Here is a 19575-nt window from a genome sequence, read left to right on the forward strand (position 1 = left end):
TCTGTTTTCTGCCACGCTTGACAAAACATTGACTGCTCACAGCAGCTTGTTCGTATTTTCCGCTTTTATCACCGGAATTTGGTAGTGTTACAACCACTGGAGTGCATTCGTATATCCTTTGAGTAGAATGAGTCTTGTCTTTTATTTATTTTGTTCAGATTCTTGTCAGGCTGCATAATTATGTACTTGCAGTCTCCGGGAATAATAATGGCCCTATATAAATAGTTCTTGAATGTACCCCTATTCAAGTAGATTGAATACTTTTGCATGCAGTGGAACCTCTACATACGAAATTAATCTGTTCCAAAGCGGCCTTTGTAACCTGATTTTTTCGTATCTAGAACTACGTTTTACATGCAAATTGCCTAATTCGTTCCAAGCCCTACAAAAACACCACAGTAAATATTATAATAAAGCTAAATTGACCAGTAAACAATGAAATACAACAATTTGGACCATTCAGTACCTAACGTAACTGTGACTGACCTGTAAATAAAGTGTATTAGTGTACAGAGTACAAGAAATACTGTACGTACATGTACATACATATGTAGTAAAATGTGGAACCTTACCTTTCGAGTGAGGCGACTCAGGCAAACGTCATCGAACTGCGTAAGCTTACGACCTGTGTAAGCCTTTTCGGGGTGTGTCTTTTCTACAAATGTTTGCACTTTATGAAAAGCAGCTAGAACATCCTTAATTTCTGCTGTTGTCATAGGGTTCTCCTCCTCCTCCTCACCGCTGCTAGAGAACTCTTCTTGATGACTTTATGTTGCTTGGCCTCTAACTCCTTCAGGTCTTCCGTCGTAAGCTCCTCTTGGTGCTCCTGGAGAAGGTCATTGATGTCGTCCTCGTCGACGACCAGCCCCATGGACTTGCCGAGTGCAATGATCTCGTTAAGATCTGGTTGCGAAGCAGTTTCAGGAGCGTCAACTATTTCTGAATCTGCATCAGCTCTGGCCACGTTGAATCCCTCAAAGTCTCGGGCGGATACGGCATCAGGCCAGAGTTTCCTCCACGAAGAATTCAAGGTTCGCCTCGAAACCTCCTGCCAAGCTTGATCGATGAGTCGGATGCATATCACGATATCGAAATGCTCCTAACAAAATTCACGCAAGGTGAGGTTTGTGGTATCGTTGATGTCGAAACATCTCTTGAAAAGATATTTTCATACAATCAACTTACCTGTCAGATATATACATAGCTAAGACTCTCCGTGTCCCCGACAGAAATTCAAATTTCGCGCCACTCGCTACAGGTAGGTCAGGTGATCTACCGGCCTGCCCTGGGCGGCAGGACTAGGAACCATCCCGTTTTCTATCATATTTTCTCTGTCGCCGGTGGTATCAACATTGTTGTTATTACCTCCTGACTTAGATTCATTTTTCAACATTTGATCAACGTTTTTTTTCGGCTTTTTGGTGACGTATTTGGATCGTGTTTTTTGGCATTCGCTACTGTGGACTGTTTTTGGAATAACTCTTTTGGATTTTTCTCAGTATGTCTGATTATAATGTGAGTGTGAGAATGTGTGTGAATGTAGGCTGCAGGGTGAGGATACCGAAGGCTCGGTTGATCCTCACACTGGTATGCCGTAAATGTAGGGGGGTTCAGTGGTTCTGCTATTAATACTTGTAAGGAATGCGAGGGATTGAATGCAGAAGATGGAAGACTTTGACTTCTTATTTGAATGAAGTTAGAGAGGGATAGAGTTAGACGACTGAAAGGTGTGAGTTCAAGGCCTATTGAGCCTTTCACGGATAATTCTAATCCTACTGATGTAGATTCTCCCTATATATCTCATTCTCAGAGTGCTTTTTTCGGATTCGGCATCGGGAAATCGCCAATCTGAAAGCTACTATTAGAGACATGAAGTCCAAGATGGCCGACTCCAAGGTAAGGCTAGTGATAGTGAACATTTCAGTGAAGTGAGTTCTCCAGTGTTGTGGAGGGGGCGGTTTGATCGTCCCTGCGACGCTCCCAGGCCTAGACCTCTTCCAAGCTCCCATGCCCGAGGAGAAGAAAGTCGAAAGCCTTAAGGAGGTCGTGGGGAATCCCCAACGGTCAGACGTCCCCTTCAGCTAGCTCTGCTTCATGGCAGGCGGCTCAAGGGCGCTATAGAAAAAGCGTCCTTCGCGAGTGTTTCTCGTCCTCTCCCTCTCCCTCACCTAAACGAGGGTGGAAGGAGTCGAACTTATCGAGACCGCTGAAGCGTCATATGAAGCCCGACATAGATTCGAGCCCAGAGCGCTTCTCAGATGACGCTCCGTCTGCTATTAAGAAAGCGAAGGTGGCGTCAGCGTCACCTGACGCTTGTGCGGAAGTACCCCCTTCTTTCTTCTCCCCGAGGGAGGATGACGTCAGGCGTCATGCACTAGACGTGAGAAGCGTCAGAAAGATAATTATGGCGGTTCAGGAACAACTGTCATCTCTTGTGGGAGTTTTAGCGCCCCGTCGGAAGGACGTCACGCTTCCAATTAAGAAGTCTCGTCCTCTCTCACCTGCTGAAGAGAAGCGTCAGACAGACGTGAAACTGCTAAACGTCTTGCAGAAGCTGCGAGTTCGAGAGCTAGAACGGGGGCTTACGAGAGTTTCGGAAAGCCAGAGAAACGTAAGACGTCTTTTAGAAGTGAAGCGTCATTCAAAGCGGATCTTAGACGTGACGCTCCATCCAATATTGTGACGCCGAGTAGGACGCCTTTAGAGAGCGGAGCGTCTTCCAGGCGTGAAGCGTCATCAAGACGTCAGCAAGAGACGTCAGCTATGACGCTCGGAGAACGGGAAGCGTCATACAAGGCGTCTTCTAAAGTTCAAGAGAAGCCGGAGCTTGTGACGCCTTCCAGGTCTTGTAAAACGGGAAAAAGGAAAGAGTATCATTCCCTTAGCCCCTCTCCTATTAGGAGTTTGTCTCCTCCAGAAGAGGAAAGTTCAGAAAGGAGAACGGAGACTCGATAAATCCCGCCCGAGTTGGAGGAAAACTCGGATGATGAAGATCATGGGAAGAGGAGGGGTTTGTCCAACTATAAGGTTTTTGACTACCCTGCTTCTTGAGGAGTATGGAGACGAGTTGACTCCTGCTGCTCCTCCTTCTCCTCCGCGCTCGCTCTTTTCCTAGTGCTAAGACGAAGAAGCCCTCGTCTTTTCTAAACATGAAAACCCACCACTCTCGATGAAGCGGGCATTACACGCCTTAGACCTCATGGATGAAGTCTAAGAAAGACTTAGTCAGACAGTCTTTTGCATGCCTCCAGCAAGATTAGCTGGGAAAAGAGGCATATGGTATAAGACGGGAGAGAATATGGGTATCGCTCTCCCCCCCTTCTACAACAGAGGCAGATTTTTTCGACTTGGTTGACGCTTCAAGGCGTCCAAGTCAATTCTGCACGAATTACATGGAGTATTTCTGAACTGGATCATCTCCTCAAGGGACTCTTTCATGCATTGGAAGTCTTCAACTCTTTAGATTGGTCCCTTGGGGTGATGTCCAAGAAAGCCCATGATTCAGAAGGAATCGAAACCTGAAGCCCTGTTATGCATTTTGTCTTGCATTGACAAAGCGGTACAGGATGGTTCTTTTGAAGTCTCTTCATTATTTGGATCAGGTCTTTTAAAGAAAAGGACGGTGTATGGCGCCTTCTTAACCAAAGGCAGTCTCGCGATGCTCAGAAGGGCAGCTCTACTGTATGCGCCTCTTTCTGACTTTTTTTGTTCCCTCTCAGTTAGTGAAGGACGTTGCTCACTCTTTAACTGAGAAAGGCGACTCAGATCTTCTGACGCAGTCAGCTAGGAAGAAGAAACCTGTTTTCGGTATCTGACAAGAAAGGACCTAGTACATCAATGCAGCCCTTTCGAGGTGGTCCGACCTCCAGACCTCCCGCAAGAAGGAAGGCTCCGGAGAAGAGAGGTAGGTCTGCCTTTCGTCCCTTTAAAAAGGGAAAATGAAACATCTCTCCTCCAAGCACCAGTAGGTGCCAGGCTCCTGGGATTCGTGGAGGCCTGGACACTGATAGACGCGGACGCGTCTTCTTGACTATCATAAGGAAGGGATATCGTATCCCTTTCCTGAACACTCCTCCCCTAACGTCAATACCAAGGGAACTATCAGCCAAGTACAAGGACCCTGTGCTGAGGGATACTCTTCGATCGATGGTGGAACAAATGTGGACAAGAGAGCGATAGAACTAGTACTGGATCAAAAACTCCCCGGGGTTTTACAATCGCCTTTTTTCTAGTGCGAAAGCCTCGGGAGGCTGGAGACCAGTACTGGACGTCAGCTCTCTGAACAAATTTGTTCAGAAGGAGAAGTTCTCCATGGAGACTTCTGCTTCAGTCCTAGCGTCATTACGACAAGGAGATTGGATGTGTCTCTAGATCTCCAGGACGCCTACTTTCACGTCCCGATCCACCCTTCATCAAGAAGAAGTACCTCCGTTTCATGACGGGGGGAAGGATCTTTCAGTTCAGAGCCTTGTGTTTCGGCCTGTCCACAGCTCCTCAGGTCTTCACAAGCCTGATGAAGAATGTGGCGAGATTTCTTCACCTCAAAGGAGTGAATGAATCTCTATGTATCTAGACGACTGGCTCATCAGGGCCAGATCGGAGAGACAGTGCTTGGAGGACCTAAAGTTGACTCTGGATTTGACCAAGGCGTTGGGATTGCTTGTGAACCTCGAGAAGTCTCAGCTGACCCCAGACAAGACCTAGTCTATCTGGGGATTCGGATGGATTCTCGGGTTTTCGAGTTTTTCCTTCGCAAGAGAGAACCGCAAAAGGTTTGCGGATAATCTCTCTCTTCTTAGAGAAGCAACAAACGTCGGCGAGGGTGAATGGTTGAGCCTTCTGGGGACGCTTTCCTCGCTGGAACAATTCTTCCCTCTAGGAAGACTTCATATACGTCCACTTCAATTCTTCCTCAAGAGGTCTTGGAGCTGGAAAACCGGACAACTGTCGGACGTTTTTCCCATCCCAGTGGAGATAAAGGCACACCTACAGTGTGGTTGCTACCTCTGGAAGAGAACAAAGGGATCTCTCTAAGAACACAGAACCCAGACCTAGTGTTGTTCTCCGACGCGTCGGAGACAGGTTGGGGTGAGCGACATTAGGCTCGAGAGGAAGTGTCAGGCACCTGGGAACCAGCACAGGTGTCCTGGCACATAAACTGCAAGGAGCTCTTCGCAGTACATTTGGCCTTAAAGAGCCTAGAACCTCCGGTGTCAAACAAGGTAGTGCAAGTAAACGTGGACAACACCACCGCACTTGCCTACATTCGGAAACAGGGAGGGACGCACGTCTCGTTCCTTTACGAGCTCACGAGAGACCTATTACTTTGGACGTCTCACAGGAACATCTCCCTGCTGACAAGATTCGTACAGGGAGAGTAAGGAATGTGAGGGCGGACAGGCTCAGCAGGAGGAACCAGGTCCTTCATACAGAATGGACTCTACACTAGGAAGTGTGTCTCGATCTCTGGTCTCTGTGGGGAACTCCTCATGTGGATCTCTTCGCAACATTCATTTCAAAAAGGCTCCCGTGTTTTGCTCGGTCGTGGAAGATCCAAGAGCAATTATGGTAGACGCCTTCCTGCTAAACTAGTCTCGAGTAGACGTTTATGCTTTTCCCACCCCCATTCAAAATCCTGGGGTTAGTATGAAAAAGTTTGTGGCGTCAAAAGAGACGAGGATGACGTTAATAGCCCCCTTTTGGCCGGCCCAGGAATGGTTCACGGAGGTGGTAGAGTGGATCGTAGACTTTCCAAGATCCCTACCAAGAAGGACGGATCTTCTCAGACAACCACACTTCAAGAGGTACCATCAAAACCTCCCGCTCTCGCTCTGACTGCCTTTCGACTATCGAAAGACTTGTCAGAGCGAGAGGCTTTCTCGCGAAGTGGCAAGCGCGATCGCGGAGAGCACGCAGAACCTCCACTACGAAAGTATACCAGTCGAAGTGGGAGGTATTTAGAAGGTGGTGTAGAACCAAGAAGTTGTCCTCCTCCTCTACCTCTATAGCGGAAATTGCTGATTTCTTGCTATTCCTGAGAGTAAAATCTCATCTAGCCGTATCCACAATAAAGGGATACAGAAGTATGCTCTCGGCTGTATTCAGGAACAGAGGAGATCTGGCAAATAACAAAGATCTCCACGATCTCATAAGATCTTTTGAGACTTCAAAGTCTAAGGAACCAATACCTCCGAACTGAACCTGGACGTAGTCCTCAAATATCTGTCTTCGGATAGATTCGAACCTCCTCATCTGGCATCGTTTAGAGACATAACTAGAAAATGCCTATTCCTTTTATCTTTAGCTACGGCAAAAGAATTAGTGAATTACAAGCTCTGCAGGATAAAGTAGATGGAGGGGTTCAAGGGAGACTCGGCTATTTGCTCGTTTAAGACCCTGTTTTTAGCGAAAAACGAGAATCCCACGAATCCCTGGCCTAAGTCATTCGAAGTCAAAGGAATGTCGAGTCTCGTAGGCAGAGAAGCAGAGAGGTCTCTATGCCCTGTGAGAGCTCTGAAGTTCTACCTTCAGAGAAAGCGTCAGTTGGGAGGCTCTAGACAAGGTCTTTGGTGCGCGGTAAAAGACCCCACAAGACTGATGTCCAAGAATGCTCTGGCGTTCTTTGTAAGAAAGTCATTAACGGACGCTCATAAGGTCTGTCCCTGACGAACAATTACAACTACTGAGAGTAAAAGCTCATGAAGTAAGAGCGGTTGCGACGTCTCTCTCGTTTTATAAGAATATGTCGTTCGTTTTAAAAACATCATTGATACGACATACTGAGATGCAACTCAGTATTTGCATCTCATTACTTGAAAGACGTACGTGTGACGTATGAGAAGTGTTTTTCTCTAGGTCCTATCGTATCGGCAGATACGATTCTGGGTACGGGAGCCGACACCAATCCTTAAATGTATATACTGTTCTTCTTTTTGGATATGGTCGAGAGTCTCTCGAACAATGGAGGATTTGGCTCGCAACGGGCGGCCGTCTATGTTGTTCAGTAAGAGAATTCTTGTCATAATCCAATTAGTTTGAGTATAATTTTTTTTTTTGGATTGGAAAATTATGTATGTGTGCGTAGTGGTTTTGAGTTACGGTTGTTGTGACGAGTTCGGGGATACTCGTAACAATCCTTAGTTCTAACATATGGTTAGGATCAGGTGTCGGGATTGGTTGTGTGCTCCTTCATAAGGTGTATTGTCATATAAGTGGATCAGCACCCATTGACAAAGTCCTTTTAGGCTCTGCCGAGTAAGCGGATAAGACACCCATCGGCAGACCCCCACAAGAACTCTTGGCCATAGATCATATATCTCGCTAAAGTTTCTTGAGGTGATGCAGACTACTGGGCAAAACACCCACGAAGTCTACCACCTATCAGGTAGGAACCAAGTTTTATTTATACCTACAACATATGTTGTTTACCTGTCTATCCATATAGTAGCTGTCTCTTACCCTCCACCAGAAGGGTGCCAATCAGCTATGTATATATCTGACAGGTAAGTTGATTGTATGAAAATGATATTGTTATGTTACAATAAAGTTTCATACATACTTTACCTGGCAGATATATACAATTAAAGGCCCACCCAGCCTCCCCGCAGGAGACAGGTGGAAGAGAGAAAATATGATAGAAAAAACGGGGATGGTTCCTTAGTCCTGCCGCCCAGGGCAGGCCGGTAGATCACCTGACCTACCTGTAGCGAGTGGCGCGAAATTTGAATTTCTGTCGGGGACGACGGAGTCTTAGCTATGTATATATCTGCCAGGTAAGTATGTATGAAACTTTATTGTAACATAACAATATCATTTTATATACAGCTTCTTGAAGTTTGATATCACTTGCTGGTCTTCATGGGCTGGAGGAGAGGGGTGGTGTTAGGCGAAAGATAAAGAACCTTGACGAAAGAATACTCCGCTAGGATATCTTCCTCGAGGCCAGGAGGGTGAGCAGGGGCATTGTCCAACAACAGAAGACATTTCAGAGGGAGGCACTTCTCTTCCAAGAATTTCTTCGCTGTTGGGCCTTAACACAGATTTACCCACTCGGTGAACAAAGGCCTCGTTACCCAGGCTTTCGCATTAGGCCTCCACATCACCGGAAGCTTCTCCTTCATCACTTTGTGGCCTTGAAGGCTCAAGGAGTCTTGGAATGATAGAGAAGTAGGGGCTTCACCTTACAAGCCCCGCTGGCATTAAAACAACGTGCAAGAGTAAACCTGTCTTTCATAGGCTTATGCCCGGGTAGCTTCTCTTCCTCCGTGATGTATGTCCAATGAGGCATTTTTTTTCCAAAAAAGGCCAGTCTCGTCACAGTTGTGTCCGAGTTGACAGCCTCCCCACACCGCACCACCGAATGGATGCCAGTCTGTTTACGAAATTTGTCAAACCAACCCCGAGAAGCCTTGAAGTCTGGGGTTGCCTTCGATGTCCCTTCTCCTGCGTCGTCTTTGGCATGGGCACTCAGATCACCGAAAATAGTGCTGGCCTTCTGGCAGATTGCCATCTCGGTTATCGTATCGCCAGCGATTTCTTTGTCCTTAATCCATACAAGAAGCAGCCTCTCCATCTCAACATACATGTGGCTCCTCTTGTTGGACAAAATAGTCATGCCCTTGGTAGGTGTAACTGCTTTGATGGCTTCCTTCTGCTTGAGAATGGTGCCTATCGTCGACGGATTTCGGCCGTATTCCTTAGCGATCATGCCAGCTTCATACTTTTTAATTATCTCCATCTTCGTCTCCATAAGAAGCATCCTCTTCTTTTTGTGAACTTCAGCAACATTCTTGGAACCCATGGCTAATAACGTAAGTAATTAAGTTCACACACAACACAGTAAAGTAACTTACTACAAAGAAAGCGAAATCAATAACACGAATTTACGTTAACAAACAAAATCTATGTGAACGAACGAATTCCACATGTGTACGATAACGCTGATGCGACGAAATGGTCGAGGGGCGCCTTTACGTAGAGGCATGATGGGACAGATGCTGCCCAAAAGAAGAGCAGGATCTTACGGCAGAGACTAGCATCAGGAACCAATGGGAGAGCAGGAGGTTTGTGGCGAGTCTACTGAGTTGGCAGCGCGCCAGTTTTAAAATTGTTCTCGGCAGCCCAGGCAAATTTCGGTTTACAATACATACACCCTTTCACAACCTGAAGTATTTTCGTACACAGAAGCAAAAAAATCTTCGTCTTTGCTTTCGTGACCTGGATTTTTCGTAAGTAGGGACTTTCTTATGTAGAGGTTCCACTGTACGTATATCTTTTTACTTACTGAGCTTAGGCTACGTGTAAATCGATTCTTAAGAATTGCTTTAAGTAAGGTTGATGTTAAAAGTCATTCCTTTGTGCCAAACTTTCACATTGCAATGCACTCCTTGAACACCTGAATTAGCCCTGGTCACTGACCAGCTCAAACTATATCCTCATAATTTTATCCATAAAGTGGGTAATTAACTGTCAGTGCTACTAACGCTGCAGGTAAAGTCTTGTCAAATGAGTTACCTGAGGTACCATTGGCAATGCTGCAGCAAATATCTGCCAACAGAGACCGACATCCCCAATTGTTATTAGTTCTGTGCTGTGTGGATGTGTTCCCACATCAGGTGAACTTTTGGTCATTTAGCCCAACCCCCATTTAAAGAATTTTTGAATTTTGGATATTAGATTACGACTTCGGCCTGTTATGAATGTCTTTTCTCCTGGATTTACGCTTTGTTTACTCGATTTTGGAACTTCTCTCTCGGTTATGACCGTGGATCGTTACTTCGTACTCGCTATGGATAAGTTAGACAAAAAAATGTTGTCTGCTAGCGCCTCTGCCCCTGCTTCTTCTACAGCTTTGATGACCGAGCCTTCTACTGCTGGGGATGGTGGCGCTCCTCGGTTCTGCACTTCCTGCAAGCATAGGATGAGTACTCTCAAATAAGATCGTCATTCTTTTTTAGTTTATACAGGAAGATTTTATACATTTAACTTACCTGTCAGATATATACTTAGCTATTTGACTCCGTCGTCCGACAGAAATTCGAATTTCGCGCACACGCTACCTGTAGGTCAGGTGATCTACTTACCTGCCGTTGGGTGGCAGGACTAGGAACCATCCCCATGTTCTATCATATTTTTTCTGTCGGCCATACTGGCAACATCGTTGTGGGTATCTCCTGCTGGATTCGTATTTTGCATCGCAATTGATCTTCGTTTGGACTTCTCGGTGACGTATTTGCATTGATTGTACTGGCATACGCGATTGTGGACCGTTTTTGGAATTTGATTTGGATTGTTCAACATGATGTCTGATTCTGGAAATGTGGTGAGAATCTGTGTGAATGTGGGTTGTAAAGTTAGGATGCCGAAGGCATCGATTGATCCTCATACTATTTGCAAGAAATGCAGGATGTATGAATGTTCTTTGGTAATACTTGTAATGAATGCAAGGATTTGAGTGCGGAAGAATGGAAATCTCTAAACCTCATAACGTGAAGAATTAGAAAGAAACAGGGTGAGGAGGTCTTCTTCCAAACCTTTATCTAGTTCTAGCGGGGTTATCAGTAATATTATACCCTCTTCTCCTTTTACTGCCCCATCTAATGTACCTGCTCCTTTATTAGAACACACAGATTCGGCATCTGAGATTGCGAATCTTAAAGCCGCCCTTCGGAAAATGGAAACCAAAATGGCGGCCTATGAAGGTAAGCAGTGTGATTATAGTGCTGTGGATAGTGATATAAGTGTCCCCCAGTGCAGTGGAGGGGGCGTCTGATTTTTTTCTTCACAACGCTCCCAGGCCTAGACCTCTTTCAAGCTCCCAAGCCCAGAGGAGAAGGAATTGTCGAAAAGCCGTAAGGATGGTTGTGGAGGATCCCAACAGTCAGACGTCCCGTTCGGCATTTTGTGTTCGCCACAGGAAGATGCCAGAGAACGCTACAGAAAAACAAAGGTTCTGTTCTCGTGAGTGTTTCTCCTCTTGTATCAGGAGAATTCCTCGCCTAAAAGAGGTTGGAGATCGGCGGATCTTTCTCGCCCCCTTAAAAAGGACAGTTGGATTGAACCCAGGATTACTTCTAGTCCTGAGCGTTTTCAAGAGGAGGACCATCCAGTAATTAAACAACCGAGGGTAGACAATAATGAAGAGACTAAAAGAATCCTTCGCACTATGCAGGATTCCATCACTTCATCTTGTGGGAGTTCTGTATAAAGACCCTCCCAGAAGGAAAGACGATTTCCTGCCTATTAAGAAGTCTAGGCTATCGAGGGTTCAGACTCGCCATAGTATTTTGTCTTCCTCTGATTTGGAATCGGATTCATCAGCCTTGCATAGGTCCGAGCAGGATCCGTTTCTCCTGTCAAACGCAGGCACGAGACGCCAACAAGAGCGTTCGAGTTTGCTAGGACGTTGAAACGTCAAGGCAGGCGCGAGAGTCAAGATAGGCGCGTCACGCAACCAGAAGCCGGACGCCTCCCAGGAGCGATTGAGCAAGGAAGCGCTCAGGGACGCTACGAGGCGCGAGACGTCAACAAAAAGCAGGACGCCTCTCAGGAGAGAGTCGCCAGGCAAGTTCAGGACGCTCCAAAGCGCGTTGACGCCAGCCAGAAAGCATGAAGCCCTCCAGGAGCGAGGCTGCGAGGCAAGCACCAGGAGCTTCGAGGCCGTGAGACGCAAACAAGAAGCAGGACGGGCCTCTCAGGAAGAGTAGAGAGTCATCAGGGCAAGCGCGAGGAGGACGCTCCAAAGCGGTTGACGCCAGCCAGAAGCAAGGACGCCTCCCACGGGGATTCGGCTTCTCCTGATAGAGAATCGGTCAGGAAAAGAGCGATCTCCTTAAACCTGGAACTGGAAGAGGATTTCTGAGGAAAAAGTTTCAAAAAAAAAAAAAAAAAAACTTTTAAAAAAAAAAAAAAAAAAAAAAAAAAAAAAAAACAAAAAACAAACCGGGGGGGGGGGGGGGGGGGGGGGGGGGGGGGGGGGAGGGGACTTTCCAATTATTAAAGTTTTAGCCTCGTACTTCTAGAGGAGTTTGCGGAATTTTCTTAGTCCTGCAGCTCCTCCTTCGCGAGATCTCTGTTTTCGAGCACAAAAACCCGAACTCCTCGGCTTTCTTAAAAGATGAAACGGCGATCTCAAATGAAGAAAGCCCTCCAGCTTAGATTCGTGGCTTTTATCTAACAAAAGGGAAAACTTTGAGAACGGGGTTTTAGTGCTCTCTCCCTCCAAACTGACGGGGAAAGAGCATTGGTATAAGACAGCAAGAGGCGATGGGGATTGATGCTCCCTCGTCGCAGACAGTTCAGATTTTAGAGAGTCTTGTAGAGGTCTGTGAAGAAGACAGTCTTTCAATTCAGCAAAGCGTCCTGGGTATGGCGGAATTAGATCAGCACTTAAGGGAAATTTTTCACGTCTTAGAGGTGTCAACTTCTTGGATTGGTCTCTTGGGGTGGCGGCTAAGAAGACGGAGTGAGCCAGATTTTTTCTAGATCCAGAAACTTTGCACAGTGTCTTATCTTGCATGGATAAGGCTGTGGCAAGGATGGTTCTGGTTGAGTTGGGGCTCTTTTTGGATCAGGGAATGTTAAAAGAAAAAAGATCTCGATACAGTTCCTTTCTGACGAAAGGGAGTTTCTCCTTCTCAGAGTCCGCTCATATCGCACCTTCTGTCAGAAACATCTGTTTCCTTTCATCTTTAGTGAAGGATGTTGCAGATCCTGGTCGGAAAAGGCTACGCAGGACATTCTTTGTACAATCTACAAAGAATAAGTAGACTGCAGTTAAGACTCAGAAGAAGTGGCTCGGGACTCCAGTGGTGCCCTTGCGTGGAGGCCCCTTCAACTGCGATCAACTTCGGAGAGAAGACCCTTCAGACTAGCGAGGGAGAGTCTTCCTTCTTCTGCTCTTTTAAAAAGAGCAAATCAGCAGCCCATTTCCTCCCAGCACAGGTAGGGGCCAGACTTCCAATACTTTCTGGATGCCTGGTCCGTAAGAGAAGCAGATCCTGGAATCGGTCTGTCCCTACAGAAGGGCGTACATTTCATTCCTTCGTAGACAGGACCTCATTTGGCAACATCTCCAAAAGGATTTGGTCGACGAGTTACAAGGACCCTGGAACTAGTGAACGAGGACTCTCCTTAAGACGGTCTGAGTGTCGATGAGGCGGACAAGAATCAATAGAGCCCTAGTGCAAGATCGTTTCTCCCCGGGGTTACAAACCGCCCTTTCTGGTTCCAAAGGCTTCGGGGGGATGGAGGAACCCATTCCTAGATGTAAGCGTCCTGAACAGGTACGTGGAGAAAAAGAAGTTCTCCATGGAGACTTCGCTTCAAGTTCTGTTATTCCCTTACGTAGGGAGATTGGATGGTATCCCTGGGACCTTCAAGGATGCTTACGTATGTTCGATTCACCCATCGTCAAGAAAATATCTAAGATTTGTTGTTTCAAAGGACCAAAATCTTCCAAATCAGGGCACTTGTGCTTCGGCCCTATCGACCGCCTCAGGTATTTCACGTATCCTTGATGCGGAACGTGGCAAATGGCCATCATTTAGGAAGGGAATAAACATCTCAAGTATCTCGCCGATTGGCTAATCCGGGCCAAGTGGAGAACGGTGTTTGGAGGGACTTACAGTCTACTTTGAACCTAGCAAAAGATGTTAGGATTACTCGTTGAAACCTCGAGAAATGGGCAGATGATCCCCAGTCAGAAACTTAGTCTACTTATGGGGATTCGGATGGATTCTTCGGGGTTTTGGGCCTTTTCCGTCCCAGGAAAAGATTGCTCGGGGATTACAAAAAATCTCGAGCTTCCTAGAGAAAAGAACGGAGTTCGGTGAGGGAGTTGGTTAAGTTTCTGGGAACCCTTCCTCACTAGACAGTTCATTTCGCTAGGGAAGACTCCACCTTCGCCCTTCAATCTTCCTAAGAAGAATTGGAGTTGATAGAACGGGCAACTTTCGGGACCACTTCAGTCATTCCTCTGGAAAGTAAAGAATCATCTGAAGTGGTGGATTTTTTCCTTAGAAAAGAACGAGGGCTTGTCTCTAGAAGTTCGGAACCAACCCTAATCTTGTTCTCAGCCGCTTCCAGAGAAGGGATGGTAGCGGACTCTAAGGGAAATAAAGAAATATCAGGCCAATGGAGGGAAGGATCAGCTAGACTGGCATATTAAAACTCCAAAGAACTTTATTGCCGTTCTTTCTAGCTCTAAAGCCTTCGAGGACGGAGGTTTTTTTTTTTTTTGTGTTTTGTTAGGTCAAGTGTAAAGGTCAACTCGGACAACACCCAACAGCGTGGCCTATATCAAGAAACAAGGGGAACTAACTCTCTTTCTCTGTTCCAATATAACAAAAGAGGATGTGGTATGGGCAAAAGAAAAGAAAAGTGACTCTTCTCACAAGATTCGTGAAAGGAGAGAAGAACATCAGAGCAGAAAGGATAAGCAGGTTAAAACCAAGTTCTCCCCACAGAATGGGACCCTTCACCATTAACGGTTGGTCAAGCTCTGTGGTCCCTGTGGGGAGTCCAATATAGACCTATTCGCCACCCTACCTATCCAGAGGATAAGGGAAACTTTTGCTCCTTAGTGGAAGGACCGAGAGCGATAGCGGTGGACGCATGCTGCTGGATGGTCAAGGCTCGATGCCTACGCTTTCCCCCCTTCAAAATGTTAGGAGTGGTGTAAGAAAAGTTTGCGCATCAAGATGGCGGAGGGGGACTAACACTCATCGCTCCCTTTGGCCGTCTCAGATTGGTCACAGAGTACAGGAATGGACAGTGGACTTCCCAAGATCTCTCCACCACAGCAGAGAGATTCTCCAAACAACCCCATTCGAGAGGTACCATTCAAAACCTCCCGCTCTCGCTCTGACTGCCTTTCGACTATCGAAAGACTTGTCAGAGCGAGAGGCTTTTCAGCAAAGCTTCAAAAGCAATTTGCTAGAGCTCGGAGATCTTTCAACTATTCGGGTCTACCAATCAAAATGGGATGAATTTAGAAGATGGTGTAAGAAGAAATAACTGTCTCTTCGATACCTCTGTGACCAACATAGACTGATTTCTGATGTTCTTAGGAAGAATCAAATTATCAGTTCCTACCATAAAGGTATCGAAAGTATGCTGTCTGGCCGTATTCGAAACAGAGTTTGAGAATTGCAGAAGATAAAGACCTCCCACGATCTATAGATCTTTTGAAAACCCAAAAACCTTTTCTCCTCGCATCCGAACTGTAACCTAGAGTAGTTTTGAGATTTCTATCATCTAGTAGATTTTGAACCTCAATCTCAACGCGTCGTTTAGAGATTAACGAGAAAATATATTTTCTTGTTTGTCGTTAGCGGGGGGGAAAACTTTGTTGCGGAAAAAAAAAAAGGGGGGAAAAAAAGGGGGGGGAAAAAAAATTTTTTAGTGAAAATACCCACGCTCTAGATTCTCCGAGTAGATTTAAAGAGTGATGCGCAATTTGTTCTTTCCAAGACTCTGTTCTGGCCTAAGAACGAGAAAACCCCTCTAAAACCCTGGCAAAGAGTTTTGAAGTTAAAGGACTTTCAAATCTAGTAGGAGAGGAATTAGAAAAGCTCTTTATGTCCGGGAAGAGCTTTGAAGTTCGTATGTTAAAGAAGAAGAAGGAATGAACTAAACGGATGTAAACAAAGCCTGTGGTGCGCAGTGAGGGATCCTAGTAGACCATGTCAAAAAATGCATTTAGCATTCTTTGTGAGGAGCATTATTACGGAGCTTCATAAGACTGCACTGGAAAAAGAACTCTTTCAGGAACTTCTCCGAGTGAGGCTCATGAGGTTAGAGCGGTAGCCATCCTTTCATTAGCATCTCAGAAGAAGTGTTCTTTAAAAGACATTGTGGATGCGACTTACTGGAGTTTAATCAGTGTTCGCATCGCCATATCTCCAAGGACGTCTAAAGTAAAAATATGAAAAAGTGTTTCTCTCGGTCCTTTGTATCAGACGATACAGTGCCTGGGGGCTGGGCATCTGGAGCACATTACGATCCTTAGAAAATTGTATTTGTTCAAACTTTTGAATAGTAAATAAGATCTACCTTGGAGACGACGTTGTTGGTTTTTTCTGCTGATTAGGTATGCCTTGCTGGCGCACGGACGTACGAGCTTTGGCTCTAGATCAGTGGGGGGAATCAAGAGGACGTCTTACTGACTAGATTGACAAACATTTTTTTTTTAAATTTTATTTGATTTTTGTAAGTTACTTACGAATGTTTGTTGTTTCGAGTTTGTGTCGTTTGCAAGAGGTTAGGGAGATAACTTCTTGCAATCTTAGAACTAACATGGATAGGTGAGTTGATCGGGATCGATGGTTGTTGGCTCTGTATAAGGTACTTCCAAGTAAGTGATAAAGCCACCCATTGACGTAGTCCTTCCAGGATCTAACAAGAGTAAGCGGGTAAGACCCCTTGGCAGAACCACAAGAAACTCTTAGAATAGATCAATTCCGCTGAGGTATCTTGAGACTGTCTAGACCTCCTGGATTCTATTCATGAAGTCTTCAGTATAAAACAGGTAGGAACCAAGGTTTTATTATTTATTACCACAACGATAGTGTGATTCCTGTTTGAGTCTATATTTAGCTGTCTCTTTCCCACCTCCATGGTGTGACTCACTAAGGTATATATATGACAGGTAAGTTAAATGTATAAAAATGATATTGTTATGATACATAAAGTTGTATACATACTTACCTGGCAGAGATATACAAAATTATACCCACCCTACCTCCCCTCAGGAGACAGGCGTATAGAAAAAAATATGATCGAACATTGGGGGATGGTTCCTAGTCTGCCACAGCGGCAGGTAAGTAGATCACCTGACCTACAGGGTAGCAGTGTGCGCGAAAAATTTGAATTTCTGTTCGGACGAACGGAGTCAAATAGCTAAGTATATATCTGCCAGGTAAGTATGTATAAAACTTTATTGTATCATAACAATATCATTTTAGTGTAGTATCAGTCAGAGATGTGACGATTGTAGGGTAAAGTATCGCACGGCCTCCCAGCGACACCTGTATGGTAGCACGATCCCTCTCCAAAAATAACTTCAGCACTTCCAGTAACCTAAGTTAGATGTCAGTCACGAGCCAAAGTCTGTGGAAGCAACTCCTTGAGACCTCTACTTTCCTCTTGAAGTAAGAAAGTAACGCCATAATTTCTGATCAAACAGAAGTAAATGAAAGTCTAGCAATGCGCACTGCTAACCTAACCTCCATAATGCTTTCAAAATTTCTACTTAAAACACCTAATGTATAGAAGATTGACGCCATCTCGATGTTTGCGGAGTCTTGTGTCAACAAACTTCCCATATCCTGTGTTAAATCTGCACACCACTTGTACCCATGGACGCTGGTACGCTTTCTTCACAAGTATCTTGAACAACGATGGTGTTTATGCTTGTGACCGGGGGAACCTGGCAATTTTTCGGGAAGACGAAGAAGAAGAGTGCTCTAGATAACATTTAAATAATTAGTTGAACACCAGAATAGGGTTGTGACTTGGATAAATTTATTACGTATTCATTGATAATTCACTTGAAAATATTTGTTGTTGTAAAAGTAACCAGATTCTTGACACAAATGATTTTTTAATAGTTTTATCACAAAAAGTGCATTTTATGATGAAATTGATAAAAAAAACAGGAATTTGTGGATATTTCTCATAGAAAAATACCGCGATAGACGAGTTTTCCACGAATCATAGGGGAAATGTTCCAGAGAGAAATCCACGAATGTGTGAGACTGCGAATCAGGAGAACGCGAATATGGGGGGTCCACTGTATCTTCAACTTGTTCTGCGTCAGTGAGCAGTAGAAAACTCAAAGGTCCTGCACACTCAACTTCTCCTCCAGACATGAGAGGCTGGATAGCCACATGGGAGGTTTTTTTTTTTTTTTTTTTTTTCCTCCATTCATGAGAGGTATAAAATACCACATGGGAGGCACTTCTGACCCAGACACTACCTTAGACACGAGACTTGACTTTCGGGTACTCTCTCTGCAAGCATCCTCACGTACCGAGTTGGATAACTAGGTGAGGACAAATACATTTACACGTAGTAAGTTGATAATAAGTTACCTGCTTATGCTTTGTTGACAGGTCGGGCTGACTTAGATTGATCCCACCTCCATTAAATTTTGTTAATCGGGCTAATTCAGGTGTTCAGGGAGTGTATTGCATATGAAGTTTTCATAATAAAACTAATATTGTAATAGTACTTACCTGAATACCTGATTGATTCCCACCTTCCTCTCCTCTTCAATTTTAATAGTGAGTGACTCAATTGGGTATGTCAGCCTCTGTCGACTGATATTTGCAGCAGTGTTGCCAATGGCACCCCAGTAACTCATTTGACAAAAAAGTTTTACCTGCAGCGTTGGTAGCGCTGACAGTTAATTAATGACAGTTAATTAACCCAGTTTGTGGGTAAAATTATGGGGATAGTTCGGACTGGTCAGTGACCAGGGCTAATTCAGGTGTTCATGTAAGTATTACAATATTAGTTTTATTATGAAAACTTCATTATTAGAATTTGTTTACCGTCTATGAGCTATTAGCAAGACACCAATAATTAGTAGTTACCTTAGAGCAATCCTTTTGCACTCGTGATTGTTCACCGGATGTAGGCTATTCTCAAGTCAAGGGTAAATCATTATCTTAAAGTAAATCTTGTATGTTATCCATTCTTTTATACCAAAACTTTTCCTTTTATTGTCTTGTACTAGCGCCTAGGCATTCGAATAATCGAAAGCGACCTCTTGCTTCCGATAGCCAGTCCTCTCCCAGGCTTTTGCCGCCAGGTGTATCGACTTGCTCTTCTTCCATATACACTCTTAAAGGTGGAAGTACTGACTTGTCTGTTGAAGAGGAAGGGGATCAAAGCTCTGATCTTGCTTTAGTATTTTGGATGGATACCAGGTTTCGGTGCTCGAATCTCTCTCATATCTAGGTTTTTTTCTTTTTTTTGTCAAGCACTAATCTCCGTCCAGGCACTCTGCACCATCTGAGGAGCTACATTCCCCTGCTCCAGCTCGCTTGGCACTTTCCATGCCTCGATGGCACCAGTTGTTGGTAGTTTGGCGTAGCTGTTGGATGCCTGTTAAGTCTCCTTGGTCATCTTCGTTGGCACTACAGGATATTTCGTTTGCTCCTGGGATTAACAATGCTGGTTGTGTTTTTCAGAAAGTATCTCTCATTTAAGAAGTCGTTTTGTTGTATTCCCATCTATAACCACCATTGACCTTGTTGCTAACAAGTAAAGGAGTGCCAACAGCTAAGTGGGTGGAATTTACCCTAATGTACCCTATCTTTTAGCTCTCCTGACACTGGGTAACTACTTTGTCAAGTTTGAATGATGACACTAGGTTTCCTTGGAGGTATATCTACATAAAAGGCTTCAAGTTTGTTTATCAAAGGAAAATTCAAGTTATCTGTTTTGCAAATTTGGGTGAATGCAACATTTTTTCCAGAATCTTGTAACTTGACTGCACTTAATCGACTTTACTTGGTGGTATTATATGGTTTGTGGTCTTATTAGATTATCCAGTTTTTTTAACTTTGG

The 19575-nt window shown here is 44.9% G+C and overlaps 1 protein-coding gene across 1 annotated transcript in view; it reads left to right on the forward strand.

Moving 5' to 3' along the window:
- Positions 1-19575, forward strand: part of LOC135223980 (uncharacterized) — a 206969-nt gene that overhangs the window by 20412 nt on the left and 166982 nt on the right. The gene's annotated exons all lie outside the window — the stretch shown is intronic.

This window comes from Macrobrachium nipponense, chromosome 20, assembly GCF_015104395.2.
Source record: "Macrobrachium nipponense isolate FS-2020 chromosome 20, ASM1510439v2, whole genome shotgun sequence".
Classification (NCBI taxonomy): Eukaryota; Metazoa; Arthropoda; class Malacostraca; order Decapoda; family Palaemonidae; genus Macrobrachium; species Macrobrachium nipponense.